At 36.2% G+C, this 23,989-nt stretch overlaps 2 protein-coding genes across 9 annotated transcripts in view; both read right to left on the reverse strand.

The window, feature by feature from the left end:
* Positions 1-23,989, reverse strand: part of LOC127857964 (uncharacterized) — a 309,606-nt gene that overhangs the window by 139,415 nt on the left and 146,202 nt on the right. The gene's annotated exons all lie outside the window — the stretch shown is intronic.
* The window catches only part of LOC127857969 (uncharacterized), a 289,700-nt gene that overhangs the window by 133,925 nt on the left and 131,786 nt on the right, over positions 1-23,989 (reverse strand). Inside the window, exon 3 of one of the 2 annotated variants that reach the window (XM_052394771.1) lies at positions 15,889-16,026. The exons of the other annotated variant lie outside the window; for it this stretch is intronic. The gene's annotated coding sequence lies outside the window, so the exon portion shown is untranslated. Of the gene's footprint in view, positions 1-15,888; positions 16,027-23,989 lie in introns of those variants that run through there. 2 annotated transcript variants of the gene reach the window in all.

The following is a 23,989-nucleotide window of genomic DNA, read 5'->3' on the forward strand; positions in this document are numbered from 1 at the left end:
CCGAACAATTTGAGTCACAAAAACAATTTTCTTCAAAGGAAAAGTGTGAATGAAAACTTAAAGTGTTGGAAAACAAGTAATATTGATTACAGTAGTTACTTTCTGAAAAATATGACACAATTTAGTATCAAATTTTGACTTTATCTAACTCTTGGAGTCTTCTAACGAAAAACTTATTCAAATCAATATAGTTCCCTTATTTTATAACGGATTTTGTTGAAATTCGGATTCAGATTACTTCAAGACATATCTTATACTTCATGTAAATTTAATTGAAATTGATCAACAGTAAAATATCAAACATAACACATTAAAATAATCACTGAAAAAGAAAAATTATCAAAATTGTACATCATGAAACAATAATGTGAAAAGTAACACGCATTAACGTACACGTCTAAATGACCGACCGGCTTGCAGCATTGCGCTCATGAATATTCATACCAGCGATATTTTTTTTATGTGGTGTAAAAGCCCACCGACAATGGTGAAATTGAAATTAAATTGGAAAAATAATATAGCGTTGCACTATACATGGTGACTTTTCGAATGCACTATATTTCGACTTGAATATCTCAGTTAAACAAAATATTTTGATTTAAAATTGAACATATGATCTTTTGACTACAGTATGTGCAAGCAAACAATAAAATCATTCTTCCGTGACGATCGGATGCTTCAGCAAGTTGGGAAGGTAGCCTGCAACATGCCGGTTGCATTGTTGCGCTTCTAAACGTGTATACGGCACATATCGATTTTAAAAATAACTTTATGTTTCCTGGTGTATCAATCAACCGAAAATGAAGAACTTGATATAAAATTAGAATCAAATACATAATAAATGATATTTAATAATGACATGATATGTCAAATATGTCAAATAGAGCATCTTTAACAAAAATGAATAAAATCCCACAGCGTTATTTTCTCTGGAAAATCATCCATACATTTTGCATGATATAAATGCATCATGACTATGAAATAAATGGCTTATTTTAAAGGGCTCATAGCTCACGAACGTTTCGATTACTGCTTGGAAAAATTGTGTTTTTGTTTGCACATCTGTACTTCCTGGTAATCATATTAGTTCACTGTCATTCATAGCTTTACATAAGAACAAGTAGTTCCCTCCACAACAGTTTAATTGTAGCGATTGGCAAAAGACAATTATGACATTTGAAGATCTAAATACATTTATTATGAAGAAGTGTGTGTAGGTATCTCAGGAACAGAACGCAATTTTTTAATATTTCATACATCAAGTAGATTCATTTCAAATGCAAATCTAAGTTAGAATCGTTAGTACGTTCGGCTGCAACATGTTAAAAGTTTAGTAGCTTTTTCAGCCTCGTCCATTTTCTATCACACTTTGACCCTACACTTGTACCAAGAAGTCTATACGATGGTTTAAGAAATCGACATAAGTGGAAGTGTCAATGTCAAAAGTTGACACCGGCTAGAGATCTTGTCCGCACATAATAGCTAACGCAGTGCAGATTATGCATGGTCGACAAGACATTTTAGGCTGCGTAAAATCAGTCATCGTCAGTTGCATGTTCTCGCTGTCGTCGTGATTTGCTGACATAAACACACACAGATTTTTGAACCAGCTTCATGTGGTTCGCCAAGGACCCCATACTTACGTATTTGTAAGAGAGCTCTGTTGGGGAAAAATTACATTCGACTTGTCCAGAAACTTCAAAAACATTTTCGAAAACAAAATACTGCAAGTAAGTATACTTTTTTCAGTCTCATGCAATCTCTCTAAAATAAAGGACGTGTTTGGTGAAAACGGTGGGAAATTTCCTTATGCACTCATTGCCTTCCTGCGTAGATTGATCAAATCTTCCATATTGTTGCTAATTTGTTCGGTAGTTGTATGTTTAGAGCATGCATACGTTCACGCGAGGCTGTTAACACATTTACGGAAAAACACGTGTTACATTTACGGTAGCTAGAAACAGAGCACACAATGATTATCGAAGACACATCTTTGAGTCTTTTCACGACGCTTTCAATACATTAAATAATACAACAATCCAACGATATATAGTCATAAAATGTCATGCATTTCAATTAGTTTCTTTGATAGCAATTTAAAAACAATCTAGAATCGGTAACATTAAAGTAACACAGTTGTTAATAAATAAATCTTTATTAATGTTAACGCCAGAGACTTTGTTTGCACCTTTATTGTCTGTGAAATAGGCCTTTTCACAGAATTTCAAATTTAAAAGAAAATACCACAAAGTATAATTTAGCCTGAAATCCTGTGTTCTCGCGAGACTAATGGAATCATCATTTGCGTCAACGCGTGTACAAATATCGGATACATGAATTTCATAGGGAATCATATATGACGTTATTTCATTTCATTAATACTTTTTTTATAACAAAAAACGTATAGCCGCGGTAAACAGGTTAGATAGCACTAACATTAAATCAAACATGATTAAGCACAGAACTAAAATACCATGACTCAATTAATTTTCTATAAGTTTGAATACATGGAATGTACGACACAAAATAAATAAATACATGTATACAGTCACGTGTATTTTCAAGCACTGTCATTTTTTTTATCTATTAAACTCTGAAATTACAAATATTAAAAAGCCTTACTCGTACAAATTACAAAACTAAATATGAGGAGTGCAAAACAAACTTAATTTTATAAATGTCTTAACCAAGCTGACGTACACACGCACATCGAAAAGTGGAGAAGATCAATTGGAAATTTCATTTTAATATTTAATTTCCAAGAGTCCATTTATACATGCAGAAATAGATGTGTTCTTGCAGATGTATAAAATATATGCCGCGCAGATTTGTTTGTTAACACAAGCCAGGAGCATTAATAAAATACCACAATAATAAAGGGTTAACACATCTTTACTATTTTGAACAATATATACTACACTGAACATATAAAACAAAAATATGCTTGCCGTGGGTATCGAACCAAAAACTTCAAGAAGCAAACGTCAATGCGCTATTACAACACCACGAATGCTTTTTATATTCAAATGTAGTCTGAACCCTATTTTGCTTATAGGCGTTTCTTTTAAATTATCGTAGTAAAGAGCTAATAAGCTTTACAAATGTAACAGTTTCTACCTCTGATTATCAAAAAACAAAACATACTTTTATCATGTTCCTTTTATTTATTATGATACACACATTGTTTTCTCAATCTATGATATGTTTTTGTATTTATTTTCGTTTTGGCAAAATGTGAAAAAAGTCCATTTATGCTTCAAGTGTAAGTACTTTTTCAGAACTTGCAACCAAGAACAAATATTATAAAATTCTGCGACTTTTTCCTTCGATATAAATTACCCGTAAAGCCACTTTCCCATTTATTAAACATTTCAAATTTCCAATTTTCCGTCCAAAAACTTTTCAACAGAAAAAGCACAGCAAAGAACATTTAGATGGCGTTTTGCAAAAGACCCGTTTATTTCACGACGCGAATTTTTCCAATTTTATGATGCGTTTGCGCATTTTTTTAAACTCACGAGGAACATGTACCTTTCACAAATGTGCAAACTGAATCGCTGAAATTGTATGTGATTTATATGACCACACAGACAACCACTTTTTCTAAATAACATAACGTAAAATGATAATTAAAATGTATTTACATAAAGACTAAACAATTCATATCATTAGATCTGAAAGTGAAAATCCGAACACTAAACCGTTGCTTCAAAATACACCTATTACATTTATAATAATTGTCAGCCTAGGTCAACCCGTTTCGTTTCCAATACTACATATAGTAGGTGAATAAATATCACACCCTATTTCGGATTTAGAACTCATCTCGTGCTGAAACACGCTCTAGATGTTAACATTCATTATCTTATACGACGGTTAAATCACATGCACATCTATATTGTAGGTAGACATTGTTTATAGATCAATGTACTTCGGTGTTGCGCTTCGAAAGCAGGACGCGACTCACATTAAGGACGACATACTAAAACTGTCGTTCTAGAATACTCTGATTTGATTTAGAGTACGTACGGAAGCCACTTAGTTGGAATTGTGGCGAAAAGTTTCGGGTAAAATACGATGCTTCACGTTTTTTCACTATTACAACATAGTTACATCCCTTAGTTTACCATCTAACATATGGAAATGTCATGCGTATTCACAGATTGAGGTAAGTAGTGATATGTTAGGTATTGCATATGTTAGAAATGTATTGCAAGACATCTTTCTTTTAAATTAGGGTGGTGGTTTTGTCGGTGAATTAGAAATATAATTTGTAGTAATCGTCGAATGCGAAGAGCAGTCGGAAACGTTTTAAGTTTTCAAGTCGTGATCTTCTGATAAACAAGCTCGGATCCGCTCGAATTGCCTATGTATAATTGCTCGCAAATCGATTGTCAGTCATTTTGCCGTCTGTCCTGCGAGCGCAGTGGGTGGGCCACTCGATTTTGACCTAGGCGACCCGGGTTAATTTCCCGTTCCCAGAAGCATGTCTATTTTGTTGGTTGTCACCATACCGGACATGTGGGGTGTCCTATTGGTACTTCTATTTTCGACAACAACACAAGACCACAACAATCAGTGCAAAATCTTTCAGAAACAACGAAATAGCTGAGAATTTAAGCTTTCATTCAACATTATTCCAATTTTTCGTGAGTCCTGCACGCTAATTATGCAGGAGTGCTAGGGCACATCCCGGTTCCACACATAATGTAGCCTTAGACTCGAAAAAGACGTTATAAACCCCAAACTAGACACATTGTAAGACAATTTCAACAAGCTGTCATCTAAGCGCAATGGTTTGTATACGCGCTTCTCACCTATGCGACCAGGCTTCAACCATCCTTCCCGGAAGAAAGTGAGTTTGATTGGTGGTCACAATACCGGACAAGTGACTTTCTTCCTGGTACTCAGGTACCTCCCCCACACCAACATTAGACCACACTAAAATAGCAAATATATATATATATCAGTAAAAAATCAAAAGCTAGACATTGCTGTAAGAATTCAAAATTCGTATCAACTTTCGTGAGTCAAGTAGTTAATTAGGTAACACAGCTAGAACACGCTCCGGGTCCACATTTAATGAAGCGTCAAACGTGGAAGGATGCCATAAACTTTAAAATTGACTTATCAGCCAGTGTGCGGTACACGCGTGTTTCATCTAAGCGATCCGGGTTCAATCCCCTCTCCCGGAGCATGTGAGGTTGGTTGGTGGTTGGGATAAGTGGAGTTTCCAGCGGGTACTTCGGCTTTCCCCATGCACGTTGGCTGCACATTACAGTTTCATTACGGTGCTGCCAGTGTTGCAGAGGTGGTTTTGAAGCCGATGGAAACTTCGAAGACAATTCGAATGGCCCAAAGTATCCGTGGTGTATTCTAGGTAAGGTGTCTTGGAAAGACATGGGGTGTCACTGAAATAAGTAGCCTCATTTAGGCGCAGGTCAGCTTTGTGGAACCCAGTAGCACCATTTAGGCATAAGTTAGCTTCGTTAAAGCCAAAGGCCTCCGGGGCGAAAAGAACACCGTCATTAAATCAGGGAGCTTAACTGCGCCACTGGTCGACCTCAAGTATGTAGTCCACATTGTACGTCGCACTCTAAATATGCTAGTGACTTCATTTATTTTTATTTTGTCAATCAAAGGCAATGTATCCAGAGACAAGTTATTAATCATACAGTTGCTCATGTAATTGGCCAGAAGGCACATCGGAATTGTTAGACCGCAAAGCGGTCGATGGCTGCCTCGGAAAGTCGTCCTCTCGCTCCACAATAATCTATTCCCTGTTATTGACCATCCAGGTCGCTTTGAGCCATTAGTATGTACTACTAAAAGCTTAAGAGGACTTGTTTACATATTTCGCATTTTTGGAAAAATGGCATAAAATATGTTTACTTAAACTTATATAATTTTAATAAATTGTTTAACCAAGAAAAACAATAAATAAAACATATTGTCATCCTCGTGTTTCGAACCCGAGACCTCTGAAAGCAAAACCCCACGAGCTAGCGCTGCGCCTCGTCGTCGTTCTTTTTGTGAGGCGAAACAGACCCGCTTTAGTAATGAACGACGTTTTTGTTTCGAAATTATCGATGCAAAGCGTTCCAAATGCCTCATAATGTTATCGATTTGGAATGATGAGTACGATTATGACGTTAATGAATCAATAGTTCAAACATTGTTTATAGTCGATAGCGTTATATCGTTTGATTAAAGATAATGCATACAATTTGTTGAATATGTACGACAATTATTTAAACAAATCGCTATTTAAACAAACCGTGATCAAGTTATGTTGAAGCATTAAAGAAGAAATAGGACACGACCCTTTTCAATGGATGAGATAGTATCTATTACCATGGCCGAATCACAGATGTGTTATAAATTTGTCTATAGATACAACGTAGGCGGTAGACAATGAGCGATAAAATGCAATACTAAAAGGTTGAACGAATAATTCGAATTCAATCCATAAACAACAACGTTTCATTTAAAAAAAAACACTTTTATGTGGTTAACAGGGAAATATCAGTTATTTACAAACGAATATTCGCCTTATCAAAAAATATCCTGCTTACAAATGCAAGATAACAGTAAACAATATCGATCCATTTCTTTTTTATTGTTTTTGTACTCAAAATATAACCCTTTAAAAATATATTAAAGTTGTAACGGCAGTTAAAAAGAGTTCCGCGGTCGGAGACAAATGCCCCCCCCCCCCCTCCAAACAGGGCTTTGAAATAGTGACCCCAATTGTCAATAGGGGCTTACTGCTGTCCAAGGCGAATGTACATGTGAAGTTTTAAGTCAGTAAGTCAATTTGTTGACGAGTTATTGATCGGAAACGATTTTCACACTTATTGTGACAGTGAGCTTAAACTTTGACCAAGTGACCCCAATTTTAAAGGGTTCATCTGCTTTCAAAGGCAAATGGGCATGGGAAGTATCAAGCCAATCGGTCAATTGGTTGACAAGTTATTGATCAGAAACGATTTTGACACTTTTTCAGACAGTGACCTTGATCTTGGAGCTAGTGACCTCAATTGCTGTAGGGGTCATCTACAGTTCAAGGCCAATACACATGTGAAGTATCAAGATAATCGGTCAAATCGTTTACAAGTTATTGATCGGAAACGATTATACACTTATTGTGACAGTGACCTTGATCTTTGAGCTAGTGACCCAAATTTCAATAAAGGTTATATACTGTCCAAGGCCAAGGGACATGTGACGTATCAAGCAAATCCGCCCATCCGTTTACGAGTTATTGATCATAAACGATGTTCACTCTTATTAAGACATTGACCTTGACCTTTGACCTAGTGACCCGAATTTCAATAGGAATCATCTACTTTCCAAGGCCAATGCACATGTGAAGTACCAAGCCAACCGGTCAATGTTGACGAGTTATTGATCGGAAATGATTTACACACTAATTGTGACAATGACCTTGACCTTTGACCTAGTGACACCAATTTCAAGAGGAGTCATCTATTGTCCAAGTCAAATGCACATGTGAAGTTGCAAGCCAATCGGTCAATCCATTGACGAGTTATTGATCGGAGACGAACTGGTCTACCGACAGACCGACAGACTGACCAACATCCAGCAAAACAATATACCCTCTCTTCTTCGAAAGGGGGCATAATAAAAAGTAACGAAATAGTTTGTTTTCGGTCAATATCGATTTTTATTCAACCGTAATCATATATAATAACTATTTTTAATAGAATCATCATTATTCGAGTCTGGACACCTATGGTCGAATTAATTAGTCATTTTAATATCACCACTGTTCTACACGACTCGTCATATACGAATTTCGTTCAGGGAAAACTAGGCTAAATGCATGAGCATTAAGTGTATCACAGCTTGGTCTGTGCAGTCCGCACGGTCTAATCAGGGACAGCGTTTTTCTCTTTTATAAAATGTTTGTTAAAACGAAGTCTCTTCTAACCTAAAATACACTTTATGCGTAAAGTGTCTCCATGATAAGCTAATCTGTGACGACACTACGCAGATGCGTTAAGCCCAGTTTTCCCAGAACAAGTCTCATATGGCGACCGTGATCTGTGTTAAAATATCAGCAATATCACAGGAAGTCGGAGATTAAAGAAGCGAAATTCGAAAATGAATGACAAGTATCTTACCCTGTGATTAAATAATTATAATATTTGTTGTGCAACAGTCCACATTGAAAAAAACACATACAATTAGTTAAATCTTTTATTTATTTAAATTTTACAGCGCTAGATGATTTCTTTGCGTTTGATTGTGTCCGTATTTTTCATATCGCATGCGTTTTTCTACTGTTTTGTATCCTCTGCATATTTTACTTCTGTAAATAAACATGCGAAAACTACTTCCACTGTTTTCATTATTCTGCAAAGAATCTAAATTAAACAAACACCAATTGCAGTAGAGAGTGCGATGTATTTATTAACTTTCAAGTATAAAAGTTTTGTAACTTCTGCACTTGCTGTTTTTTTTCATATTATATACGTGTCTATACTGTGTTTATTGCTACTTTATATACTGTCTGTAATAAAGTTGTTTTGACATACTCTGCATCGTTTACTTCTCTAAAGAAATATGGTCTAAACAATTGCAACTTGTTTCGTTGTATGTGATATTTCACTTTTTGAAAGTAATATTGTGTATTTAATGTATATTGTATGCACAAACATCTTTAAAAAATTTAAGATTAAGATATAAAGATAGCTCATTCATAAATTTCCGGTATTTGAGTAAGACACAAATGTTTTGATTGTGAAGATAATACTTTATTCGTTGAGGTACACATGTTTCCGATGTGCACAACGGTGTTATTAATACAAAATACAGAAATCAATATTAATTACATATGATCATATACGACAAAAAGCAACAAACAAACATAAAAAAGAAATAACCAATCGCCGTTAAAATCACGATAAAATGATTAATCCGACTAATTTAAAGAAACAATTTTCGTTTGTATTCATTTGTTGTAAAACAACACACACATTTTTTTTTAATTTACAGACTAGTTATTAATGTATGATTTTCGTTCTTTAAATAAAACCCAGATATATAAAACTCTCACACGTTTAAGTTTCCTATTAATGTTTTTTTTCCCATATAATGGGTGTTCAATCTTTATCTACATTGAATGCATGTTATCGTATGCGCTTAAGCCAACGTAAATCGTTATATTGTAGTTGATATATGGTTAACATCTTATAACAAGTATTATATACAAACAAACTTAATAATGATATCATCTTTATCCAGAAAATATTATAAACAAATAACCGTTTACATTCATAAACAGAAATTCTCGTGTGTAAGCTGTTTGTTTTTACCACGGAATAAACAACGTTGGCATTGCATCGGAAGTCACCAATAACGAATGCGATATGGGTGACTGGAATAAGGCGACAGATTGAATTTCCTACGTGTATTCCGACTTTTACACAGAGCACAAGACCACATCACAATTGATTTTTTTCAGTTGAAACTAAATATCTGCTTTATTTCAAATTCATAGACAAAACACACATGTACGGAGGCACAAAAACACAGCAAAAACAAACATGAATATATTTGGGGTCACCGCCTCTGAACGCTGAGTGCACACCCGGTTGTAAGGAGTCCAAACCGTATAATGCAAACCCGTTTGTAAGGAGTCCATACCGTATAATGCAAATCCGTTTATAAGAAATTCAAACCGTATAATGCAAACCCGGTTGTCAGAATTCCAAACCTGATATTTGGCTCAGAGTCACAGCCAAAACATGTGTTTATAAAGATAAGACAGGCGTAACAAAAATGAAGATAGTCATTCTAGTCAAGAATACAATATAGAATTATATACTATTATAGATTTATTTTAGTACCTGAAAATAATCTGAAACTAAATGAAAACTAAAGGTATGCACCTTTTTCTTGTTGCATCTAAACAATTAACACACACACACATGTATATATATGTGTGCGTGTACAACAATATGTGGTTACTGCTATCTGTAATGACAAACATTAAGATCAACATGACACGCACCGTCTGCAAGAAGCAATTTAACACATTATTATATGATTCATTCTAAGACGACAAGCGTATGAAATTCTATAGTCAATAAGGGATCAAATGTGTTGGATATTCTGCAATATTCATGGCTATAGAAACTTTTTTTAAGCAGTTCTGGAATATGTTTACAAGATGTACATATATATATATATATATATATATATATGCTTAAACGAACTAGAAACAACGCATACATATAATTTGCTTCGCACATAAATTTTGCAGAAAAAACAGTATTGGCTATGAAAAGAAACTGCGTGACGTGTTTGAATTTATGGTGTTTGTATACTTTAAATACTTTTACAAAATTGGCATGCATTTCATCAAACATTTTCCATTTATAACATATACACACCAATAACACATCCCAAAAATGTTAAGATTATTTCAACTTGTTGAATTAATTTTTTTACAATGCCTACTGTCTATGTATGCTATCCAAGAGAGATATATCATTCTTATTTAAAATGTTCGAGACATAATGAATACAATTGTTCTCGTTATTATCACGTGCTGCAGTCGTATTTATCGACGATTCATGAGTTTGAGGATGGAGTAATCAGAAGTCGCATTGCAATTCGATTAATGATTCCATTGCTAATTGAGTCGGCGATTGCGGTAACGAAGCTTTTATATGCAACATCGTTTACATTATCATCATCCGTATTATCGTCTTGGACACCACCAATGCCACGTACGGACCAAGGAGATGCGGCATTATACTCACAAATATTTGTTTTACTTCTCCGGTGTAATATTCGGAATCGTTTCAAGGCAACATGATTCAGAGTCCCCAGTTCTTGTTGGATTGAAATGTATTCCTCTGGAGGAATTGGTTTTACACGTGCATCGTTGAAAGAAGCGCAACCGAATTCCAGCTTACTCTCAACTGTACGAGTACATGCAGACAGTGTGTCCACAAATTCGTGTAATTCCGATGGAAGCAATGTCACGCAGTAGATATTTAAATACCTCAATGATTGAGGTAGCTTTATGTCGATATATGTCTGCAAACATATTGAAAGTTTTTCAAGCTGTTTAAGCGATGACAGTGACTGTGCTATCGTCTCTGCATGCTTAACATTCAAATATCCGTGCCGATCACTCAGAATCAAACTCTTGATATTCAGACCATGGAGAGCCTCCCACAGACCGGGACTGTAATAACCCACTTTAATACTAAGCGTTTCCAGATGAGTGAGCGATAAAAGTGACTGGGAGATCGAGTCTGCATTATGTACGTTTAAATATCCAGGATGACCACTCAGACTCAGACTCTTGATATTCAGACCATGGAGAGCCTTCCACAGACCGGGATTGTAATCAAACACTTCAATACTAAGTGTGTCAAGATGAGTCAGCGATGAAAGTGACTGGGATATCGAGTCTGCATATTTTTCGCTTATATATCCATAATGACTACACAGACTCGGACTCTTGATATTCAGACCATGGAGAGCCATGTCAAGCGTGTCAAATTGAGTCAGCGATGGAAGTGACTGGGACATCGAGTCTTCATAATCTACGTTTAAACCTCCATGCGCAACACACAGACTCAGACTCTTGATATTCAGACCACGGAGAGCCTCCCACAGACCGGGACTGAGATCATCCACTTCAATACTAAGCGTGTCCAGTTGAGAAAGCGATGAAAGTGACTGGGACATCGAGTCTGCATAAATTACGTTTAAACCTCCAAGCGCAACACACAGACTCAGACTCTTGATATTCAGACCACGGAGAGCCTCCCACAGACCGGGACTGTCATCATCCACTTCAATACTAAGCGTGTCCAGATGAGTGAGCGATGAAAGTGACTGGGACATCGAGTCTGAATAATCTACGTTTAAATATCCATACTGACCACTCAGACTCAGACTCTTGATATTCAGACCATGGAGAGCCTTCCACAAACCGGGACTGTCAACGCCAACACACACTTTAATACTAAGCGTGTCCAGATGAGTGAGCGATGAAAGTGACTGGGATATCGAGTCTGCACAATTTATTCTACTTATAGTCAGACTAAGGCTCTCTATATTCAGACCATGGAGAACCTCCCATTGAACGTCGCACTCTGGAGAAGAAGTATAGCCGTGGTAGTATGCTAATGTTTTCTTAAAAAACGATAATTTTGCGAAATCAATAAATGTACCTTGACAACTGACCGCCGTCAGTTTACACACAGCATTTTGCTCGAGTGTCAGTAATGTGCTGAACAGACTGCGTAGCCAGGTAGACGAACATGTAATATCTTTCAATTCAATGCGTTCTATGCAAGGCAGTAGCGGTGGCGGATCTGCACACTGGGCTGGATTTGCACTATTTAGTACAATACACACCGGAAGTGTCGATGAGACCGAACTCGACGAATCTGTAAACATTCACTTACATTTATTACAGTAACGAACATATTAACTACGTTAACAAGTGTTAACGTGGGTAATAATTTTGATAAATTTAAAACATTTGAACCTATTGCCATACAAAAATACAATACATTGGGAAGTATTACTTAATACTTTTACATTTTCAATCGGTGCATAAGTATTATATGCGTGTTGTTTATATTTCTTATTACATTTTCCTTCCCGTGTATATACAGTACTTGTAATTGTTTGATCAGTATTTGAAAACGAGGTATCCAACACATATTCGTTTTTAATAAAATAGCATGATCCAAGGGTGACACCAATATAGATGTGTAACAAACTCTTTATAACGCTTTTGACCCCTATTTATTGTACAATTTCAACTGACATCAAAAGTAAAAGATTTATAATTAATTATTGGAAAGATGGTTAGACAATAAATCTGCGCAAAAACCTGTCTAATTTAAACATGCAATCAGATCTTCAAAATTATGAATAACATTTGAATATAAATACATATTGAAACTAAAAAAAAGAAATATACTTTGCATAGATTCTTATCACATTGTAATCGACTAAAATCGATAGATATCAAAAATATCAAAATATCATAACTTAAACGAACATTTGCGAATATGACACAACTTTTATAATTTTGTCATTAAAAAAACGTAAGGCCCCTTTAATGTTACCCTTTTTATTTTGAACTATGAACCTATTTTTTACGTCAAGTAGCATAGTTTCAAATATTGGCACAATAATTTAGTACATAGGGACACATGTTTTGAATCTGTTTTATACAGATTGGAAAATAAGATTTGCTAATAGCGCATTCATAGCGCATTAACAATGTGTCACTATGACCATATACGGAAATCCGCATTGCTTCCTGGCGGTCATGTTTTCAAAAGGGACCAAACAATGTTTAACTCGGAAGAGATACTATAACACAAATGTTCTAAACAAGTATCTTAAAACATAAGACGAAAATGAGGCTTCTAGAGTATCATTTTTAAATTATAGCAAATTGATGAAATTGCCCAACCCCCGGTCGGCCATGTTTTCGTTCGACAAACACACACCATTTTGAAAACTGAATGGAGACGTCATTACAACAAATGTTCTTACCAAGATTCATAAAGGTTCGACTTTAAATGTGATTTCGAGAGTGTTTATAAGCCGTTTGTATAATTTGACATAGTGATCTAATGTTTGCCTACACGTGATCCAGTTTCCAACTCGGCCAACATATTTTTGAGACAAACGTGTTGACCAGGATTCATGAAGTTTTTGTCCAAAAGTGTGAACAATTTAATATTGGCGACGGATGAAGCACGGCGCAGGACGAACGACGGACAAAAGGCAAGTACAATAGCTCATTATGGGCACGTTATACTAAGGTGAGCTGAATAATACCTTAACTGTCACCCTAACATATATTCACTTTCAATAACTTCTGTTGGTACGCGAGAGTACAAAAACAAGAACCGGTCATAAAATGAAATGAAGGTTGAGCGATGCAACAATGCGTAATTACCTAGAGAGGTCTTGACATGAATAACACGATCATGCATTAAAATAAGTCGACTGCTCTCTTAAATTCGTTTCGCGATCTCGCCCTTATTTATCAAAAATTTAAAATGGCAAACCAACAGCAACAACAAGGGACAAAATTGTCACAAAACCAGGTTTTCATTGTGAAAAAAAAATCTGATAAAGGGAGAAAACTCAAACTGAACTTTTGATATGACCAAAAAAAATTAACCCCCTTTGTAAGTTTTTTTTTTTTTTAAATCTATTTTTAGTCGTGGCGACCTTGACATTGGAGATATTGACGTGAATCTTTCGTGGGACACACCGTCCCATGATGGTGAACAAATGTGCCAAATGATTTTAAAATCTCACAATGAATGACATAGTTATGGCCAGGACAAGCTCATTTATGGCCATTTTTGACCTTTGAACTCAAAGTGTGACCTTGACCTTGGAGATATCAACGTAATTATTTCGCGCGACACACCGTCCAATGATGGTGAACAAATGTGCCAAATGATTTTAAAATCTGACGATGAACGACATAGTTATGGCTCGGACAAGCTCATTTATGGCCATTTTTGACCTTTGAACTCAAAGTGTGACCTTGACCTTGGAGATATCGACGTAATTATTTCGCGCGACACACCGTCCAATGATGGTGAACAAATGTGCCAAATGATTTTAAAATCTGACAATGAACGACATAGTTATGGCCCGGACAAGCTTATTCCGCCAGCCCGCCAGCCCGCCAGCCAGCCAGCCAGCCCGCCAGCCAGCCAGCCCGCCAGCCCGCCCGCATTCGCCAATCTAATAACCAGTTTTTTCCTTCGGAAAACCTGGTTAAAAAATATCAATGTTTTGCAATGTATCTCGCGGTCTCGAATCGTATTACATTAACCACTAACCGTAATCTTGCGATCTTCCATCTTATGTTCGCATTCACAAATCGCATTTTCAATCCCTCGAATATATTTTAGCGCACACGATTGTTTAATGATTGTGTTTGACAAAATATTGCTTAAATACGATATGAACTCAAGAAAACCCAATGCGAATTTGCGAAATGAAATATCACGGTTTCGCATCGTGTTTTCGTTCTTTTCGCATTTACAACGGTCGAGATTTCGTGCTCTTAATGAGAACACGATATTACAAGCACGATTCTAGATTAAGAAAGATATTACAAAATCCCGCATTGTAATCTGGCCAACACACATCAACTTCTAAAAATAGGAGGTCGGCATAATCCAGATTCCGTTTCATACCAATAATCATAGGAATCAACTCACCGATCACGTAGAACAATTAAAAAAGCCCGTAATTGTATTATGCTCATTCGTTTTCAGAGATGCAAAACATCAACGAATGGTAGTAAAGGACCAGCGTAAATTTTTAACAAGAAGGAACCATTAATATAATTACATGTTTCATCGAAAGTGTACACCTTATAAGAAACTTAAGTATTTTTTACACTATGCAGTAGTAACGGTGAATGTGCATTTGTAACGGATATGAAACACATTTATGTTATATCCTGTTCCATCGCTAGCTTACATATGATAAAAACGGACGTATTTTTAACAATATGTCGGGCTTTGCACATGTTTTTTTAACGTCCCTTGTCATTATGGGTGGGTTAGGTGCCCACTGCTTACGTTGATATTTTTCACAATAAGCATGTTAAATGACGTTATTTGGTTCGTAATAACATTTAAATAAACCAGCTATAAAGTTATTGAAACGATACGTTGTTACTGCGTTCCGACCTTTCCACTATACATGCACTCACAATACTTTGTAGAAGTTACTGTCATTCACATGTTTAATAAATAGGCAATTCATTCGTAGAATGTTCCGTTTCTTCGCTAGTGTAAACTGAGGTAATTTTAACATATCGCACCAGTTACTGTAAATGCTAACACAAACAAGAGGGCCATGATGGCCCTGTATCGCTCCACTGTTTTTTATGCGACAAAAAACGCGCAATGCGCATGGGTTGAAATGTACTCAAGCATGTGACTTTCTCTGTCTATCCCTCGTCCCACTGGGCACCTAAAGTTGGAAGGGTGAGCATTTTTTATATATGGAAAAAGTTACTACCGTGTTAACTAAACAGACTAAAAAGCCCGGGAATTGTTCCTTTGAAGCACAGTCCCATTGCTTATAACGTAGGTACATTTATCTCTCCAAAAGACATTGTCGTTCTTTCTATTTCACATATTTTTAGATGATCAAGATCAAATATACGCATTTGATTTGAAACAGATTCACAAGACCCGTAGGAATCAAAATGCCTTAACCCTTTACCAAACGACACATTTTGGACTTTCCCAATTTGAAAAAGGTTGCAGATTACAATTAAATTGTAATGGAATATTAAGGAAATAATCAGGTAGGGTAGAAATAATTGTGATAAAATGAGAAATTGCTCATCTTGAGCAATTTCTCATTTTATCATAATTATTTATAAAGTCGTCAACTATAAACCCGTAAAATCCTGTTGGTGTTTGGTAAAGGGTTAATAATCTCTGGTTCCTTCTTAGAGCCTTTCACACATTTATAACAAATACAATAGTAGCATCTTTCTTTGTAAAGAATCATCTCAAACAAGGGCTGTTTGTATAACATGCATGCCCCCCCATACGGGCTGTCAGTTTTAGTGGCAGCCATTGAGTGAATACGCATTTTGGCACTGTGACCACGACCTTTGACCTAGTGACCTGAAAATCAATAGGGGTCCATCTGTGAGTCATGATTAATGTACCTATGAAGTTTCATGATCCTAGGCGTAAGCTTTCTTTAGTTTTCATCCGGAAACCATTTTACTCTGTGAAGTCACCGTGACCTTGACCTTTGACCTAGTGACCTGAAAGTCAATAGGGGTCATCTGCGAGTCATGATAAATGTACCTATGAAGTTTCATGATCCTAGGCGTAAGCGTTCTTGAGTTATAATCCGGAAACCATTTTTTTAAGTTGAGTCACCGTGACCTTTGACCTGGTGACCAGAAAATCAATAGGGGTAATCTGCGAGTCATGATCCATGTACCTATGAAGTTTCATGATCCTAGGAATAAGCGTTCTTGAGTTATCATCCAGAAAACATTTTACTATTTCGGGTCACAGTGACCTAAACCTTTCACCTGAGAATCAGTAGGGGTCATCTGCGAATCATGATCAATGCACCTATGAAGTTTCATGATCCTAGGCATAAAACGTTCTTGAGTTATCATTCGGAAACCATTTTACTATTTCCGGTCACCGTGACGTTGACCTTTGATCAAGTGACCTGAAAATCAATAGGGGTCATCTGCGAGTCATGATCAATGTACCTATGAAGTTTCATGATCATAGGCATAAGCGTTCTTGAGTTATCATCCGAAAAACATTTTACTATTTCGGGTCACCGTGACCTTGACCATTGACCTAGTGACCTCAAAATCAACAGGGGTCATCTGCGAGTCATTATCAATGTACCTTTGAAGTGTCATGATCCTAGGCCAAAGCGTTCTTGAGTTATCATCCAAAAACCATCTGGTAGACGGACATACGGACGACGGACGGACCGACATGTACAAAACAATAAACACCCTCTTCTTCGAAGAGGGGCATAGATATAATTAACAACCCACACGTCCCTTAGACCAACAGGCCTGAGAATTTATGATAATCTAAAGAGTATTTCTTATATTTATAAATGTATTTAATTAAGTAATACATTTGACTTCTAAGATCAATTCATAATTTATATTAAGAAAATTATAAAATGATCAGAAATTTATATGGATCGTTGAGCAATTGACAATCATATCTCCACAATTCATGAGTCACAATTCACAAATGGAACAATGAATCCTTAGTTATTAAAAAGCAACATATACGATAGTTAAGAACATTGCACTTCATTAATTCCAACACCTCTTGGCTACAAAGTTTGAGTTTACAATGCAGTATCATATATTGACTTTTCTGGAAACAATTTGTTCGTGGAAGTTGTGTTTTAAAATCAATAAAATATTATTAAACTGGTTTAAACACTACAAAAAGACATTAAATAAACATGTCATCCGATTTTTTTATCCGGATATATGGTCACTTTTGACATATTTAAATAAATCCCGACTTTTTTCAGTTTATAAGAAAAACATTCAGAACAAATGTTCTTACTTCAATTCCTTTGAAAGTAGTCACCATCTGATCTAAAATGGCACTAAATGACAGGGTTTTATCTCATGTTTACAAGATGTTGTTGTTGTTGTTGGTCACAGCCACACGGCCGCAGTAATCTTCCCTGGTAAACGTCATATGTTCAGTTTTGTGACCTCCCGGGACAGGGTCAAATTTGAGCCCTGGGGAATAATTTGAACAAATTTGGTAGAGAACTATTAGATATCACAACATACAAAATTTCGTAGCCCTATGCTCTATAATTAAGAACAAGGATTTTTTTTGAAGTTTGCACAAAATAGGCCTTATTTAAGCATATGTTCAATTTTGTGACCCATGGGGCAAGGTCAAATTTGTTCCCAGAGGCATAATTTGAAAAAACTAAGTAGAGAACTATAATATGTCACTAGCTACCAAATTTGATAGAAATAGGCCCAATGGTTATGGACAAGAAGATTTTTATAGTTTGCACAATATGGGCCCAATATAAGCACATGTTCAATTTTGTGACCCCATGGGGAAGGGTCAAATTTGATCCCAGGGGGCTTAATTTGAACAAACTTGGTAGAGGACTATAAGATGTCATTACATACCAAATTTGGTAGCCATATGCCATACGGTTATGGACTAGAAGATTTTTAAAGTTTGCACAAAATAGGACTTATATAAGCAAATTTTCGTTTTTAAGACCCCCCAGGGCGGGGTCAAATTTGACCCCGGGGGCATAATTTGAACAAACTTGGTAGAGGACTATTAGATGTCACTACATACCAAATTTGGTAGCCCTAGGCCCGATGGTTATGGACAAGAAGATTTTTTTAAGTTTTCACAAAATAAGCCTTATATAAGCAAATTTTCAATTTTTTGACCCCCCGGGGTGGGGTCAAATTTGACCCCAGGGGCTTAATTTGAACAAACTTGGTAGAGGACAATAAGATGTCACTACATACCAAATTTGGTAGCCCTTGGCCAAATGGTTATGGAGAAGAAGATTTTTAAAGTTTTCACAAAATAGGCCTTTTATAAGCAAATGTTCAATTTTTTGACCCCCCGGGGCAGGGTCAAATGTGACCCCAGGTGCATAATTTGAACAAACTTGGTAGAAGACTATAAGATGTCACTACATAGCAAATTTGGTAGCCCTAAGCCCAATGGTTATGGACAAGAAGATTTTAAAAGTTTGCACAAAATAGGCCTTATAAAAGCAAATTTTCAATTTTTTAACCCCCCGGGGCAGGTTCAAATTTGACCCCGGGGGCATAGTTTGAACAAACTTGGTAGAAAACTATAAGATGTCACTACATAGCAAAATGGTAGCTCTAGGCCCAACGGTTATGGACAAGAAGATTTTTAAAGTTTGCACAAAATAGGCCTTATATAGCAAATTTTCAATTTTGTGACCCCCGGGGCAGGGTCAAATTTGACCCCAGGCGCATAATTTGAACAAACTTGGTAGAGGACGATAAGATGTCACTACATACCAAATTTGGTAGCCCTACGCCATACGGATATGGACAAGAAGATTTTTAAAGTTTGCACAAAATAGGCTTTATAAAAGCAAATTTTCAATTTTTTAACCCCCCGCCCCGGGGCAGGTTCAAATTTGACCCCGGGGGCATAGTTTGAACAAACTTGGTAGAAAACTATAAGATGTCACTACATAGCAAAATGGTAGCCCTAGGCCCAATGGTTATGGACAAGAAGATTTTTAAAGTTTGCACAAAATAGGTCTTATATAAGCAATTTTTCAATTTTTTGACCCCCCGGGGCATGTTCAAATTTGACCCCAGGGGCATAATTTGATCAAGCTTAGTAGAGGACTATAAGATGTCACTACATACCAAGTTTGGTAGCCCTAGGCCCAATGGTTCTTGACAAGAAGATTTATAAAGTTTGCACGAAATAGGCCTTATATAAGTAAATTTTCAAATTTTTGACCCCCAGGGGCAAGGCAAATTTGACCCCAGGGGCATAATTTGAACGAATTTGAAAAAGGTTCACCACAGGAACATTCCTGAGAAATTTCATCAGAATGGGACCAGTAGTTTATGAGAAGAAGATGTCTAAGGAAAAAGTTAACGCACGGACGCACGCACGCACACACGACGGACACAGGACCATGACATAAGCCCCGCTGGCCTTTGGCCAGTGGAGCTAATAACCAACAATAAAGTGTGTTAGTTCTTAAGACAATTTAATTTCCAACTTTAAGGTGGGCGTACTGACGGATTGAATTATGTAGTTTTATCACAGAATTACTCCCAATATGGATTTTATCGTACCCAACATGACACAAAACACTTTGATTTAAGGCTGAGAGACACCTTAATCGAACAATAAATTTTAAATAGATATATATTGATTATATCGAAAATAAATTAATCAAAACACATCCCAATAAATCAGATTAGTATGTTATTGTATTTTGAATCATATATTGAAATAACATTCATTATGGCGGTTAATTACGCGTGTAAAACATATATCTACACTGATAACTGAAAATTTGAATCTTTTCGTATGAAGAAATAACGATTTTTACATAAATTTACTTTAAATAAAATAAGAATCTCCATGTTTCCAATATTTTTGCTAGTAACGAAACCCAACTGTATCACTTTGTCCTATTTTTGCAAGAATCGGGAAAGACGGACGTTTTAAATGACTCCCGGAACGATGTGTATATTTGTTTTCTTTAACCTCACAAACCTAATTTTTAACAAAAAAAAACAAATTCGACATCAACACTCTGGATTTTGGATCAAATAGTGCTGTACCAAGGTGCAGGATCACGTGACTTTATGGGGTTTACAAATCGATGTTAATGGATGTTGACACACCGGTACGTGGTGCTTTGTTCAAATAACTTTTTAAAACTATTTTTCATAAGCATTTAAACCTGTGCATTAATTGCAGTTTGTATACGGCTAATGGTTATGTGAAAACCATCATAATTACTTTATTTACTTAGCCTGTGTTCTTGGCAAAAATTCGATGTAATCAGCCATTCATATACACGGTAATGCTGCAAGCAACGTGAAATGTTGGCATCAAATTCATACATTTTCAATAATAAATTCTTAAATCTTAAAGGGACCTTGCCACGTTTTGGTAATTTGACACAATTAAAAACAATCCGATCCGCAACTTCTCGTTGTAGTTATGATATTGGTGAGTAAACAGTAATTATGCACATTTACCATGTTTTAAAATATCCATAATATGCAAGTTATCGTTATGTTTTGTGAAACTACGAGGGTTGCTTATATAAAGTATAAAATACAATACTCTTTGTATGATCACAAATTGCCAAGTAGTCTAATAGTTGGACTTTTACTCCATGGGTCAGTGGTTCGATTCCAGCTGAGGGAAATTGTTTTCTTTTATTTCATTCTTGTTTTTTTTTACTGAAGCTTTTAAGATCCAATGTTTACATTAATGAATTAAACATTAAACACCAAATTTCGATACATATCAAAATCTGTGAAAACCACATTAAAATAACGGCACAAACTGCAATAAAGACTGCAAGAACAGTTGTAAAAACATGTATCTCTAAAAGTATCATTATGCAAGCGCAATGGTGTCTATGATCAAAAGTTTCAAAAGCACGGTGTGTATTTCCAAAAAAATAATGGTCAAACCAAGAAATAAGTAATTGATCCAGTTCAGGAAAATGCATTTGACATCATTTACGTGATACGGGATATTATTATTATTGATTCCACTTTACGTATACCGATCATAGCACGTTATTATGCATGTATAGAATAGCTTTATGAACTATTGATTTTAATAGCATAACAATACTAAACACTCTGATATAAATTTCAATTATATTTTTATTGATTGTTCATTTTTGAGATTTAAACAACTTGATCGAAAACCTACTATATTGTTTTATTGTATTTTATATTACCTTGCATGTGTATGCGGCTTCCCCGAAGTATCAAATATTTCAGATTGAGGCACGATGACAGGTCAAATTCAACCTGCGATGTTGGCTCGCTATGTGTAGATGGACTATGTATGGCACGAGTCGTTTCGTCACCTACATGTATTTTCAAAGCCAGAGCATTGGACTTGTTTTCTCTCCATATGTTGTTCATGACCATTAAGTTGTCCCCATCGCTATAAAAGTGACTGAGTCTGAGGAGAATGCCAGCTTGGTCATTTGAAACAGCCTCTGTGTATCCTGCCTCTATGATGCTTTGAAAAGTATCTTTTTTATATGAAAATATGCTGCTATATATAATATTCATATCAATCATATAATTATTATAATGTTCATTCATAATGAAAGATTGTTCATTCATAATGCAAGATTGTTCATTCATAATGCAAGATAGCTTATTGGCAGCCGATATGTTCAGTCCACATAGGAATATGAACACCTGGGATATGTCGAGATATGCATCCGAATGACGTCCCAGATATCCGGAAATGACGTCATCAATCAAATGCGCATTGTGGGCAATATGATAAGCAGCCATGAATTCCTGCATGCTTTTGTGGATAAATGAGATAGACGAATTAAAAGCTCTTTTGGTTTTCCGTTTTGATATCAGTCCCGCTTTGAGAGCAAACTCTTGTTCAGATGGTGTAAGATAGTTTGACAATTCCTGATCGTTGAATACAATAGACTTTTCCTTTTCAGGAGAAAACAAAAGATGAAAAGCAGCTTTTGAAATGACATCTACGTTTTGAATGATAGGCCGAAGGTAACTTGTTCTTGAAAAACACTTCACATGAGGAGGGTTTAAATCGTTAAAAAAGCCAGTTGTATCGTTCGCCTTCTTACACAGGCTTTCAAGAAAAGTAGTATACAATGCACACAATGAAGATCCGTTCAAATGTTCCTCCTCCTCCATAGTGTCCACCCACGTGCAAATAACAAGTGTGTACAACATCGGTGAATTTGATAACCAGGTCAGCCGACGCTTCTCTATGAAGCTCCTAATTTCCCTCGCGGTTGTCTTAACAACCTTGCTCTTGTCAAGTATGCACCGCAGTACTCTGTTACAAAATGTATATGAATTGCTAATACCCTCGATCTCTACGAGGATGTCGATCCGTGAATTCTTGATACGCTCATCAGCAAGTTTCCATGGTCGAGAAGTTGTAAGAACCGCGCACTTGTCCTTTGGAAATCCCGCCATAGAAGGTTCAGCAAGGTTACTACCGTCAGGAGCCACCCATTCATCTAGACCATCACGTATTACAAGGCATATTTCCGTCTCTATTATTTTGAGTAAAAGAGTGTACATGACATCACGTTTTTCATCAGAATACATTGTGTCGATGATTTGTTGCTTTATCATATGCGTAACTTCGGTCTGACCTCTTGATTCTCCCAACGAGAGGAAAAAAATGAACTGGAAATTTTTAATGATTAACACGTCATCAAACGATGCATTTTTGTTGGGAGCTGCCGTTGAAGGCCGATTTTCGTCGCACCAATCATGAACTAACTTGGCTGCAAATGTTGACTTGCCGCTGCCGGGCTCGCCTTGTACGTATACACGTCGATTTGACTTTGTGTCGTCTGTGTAAAAGAGTTCCTTGTATGTCAGTACTTGCTCCTTTTTAACACGTTTCCCATCACTTGCTATATCAAAACGGTGCATTTTCGGCGTAGCATATATATCGGTTATACGTTTATCAAGACTCTGATCCAATACTGAGAGAGGCACATTGCTCGAAGTGTCATTGTAATGTTCCACCAAACGACGGCGAAAATCTGAAATGAAAATGAAACAATGCCTTACATCAATACCAAAAAAGTACGCTATTTTTGAATTCATTGCAAAACACGAAAGTAAAACTCGTTAACAAAGTCGCTCGCTACA

The sequence above is a fragment of the Dreissena polymorpha genome, chromosome 14 (assembly GCF_020536995.1).
Source record: "Dreissena polymorpha isolate Duluth1 chromosome 14, UMN_Dpol_1.0, whole genome shotgun sequence".
NCBI lineage: Eukaryota > Metazoa > Mollusca > Bivalvia > Myida > Dreissenidae > Dreissena > Dreissena polymorpha.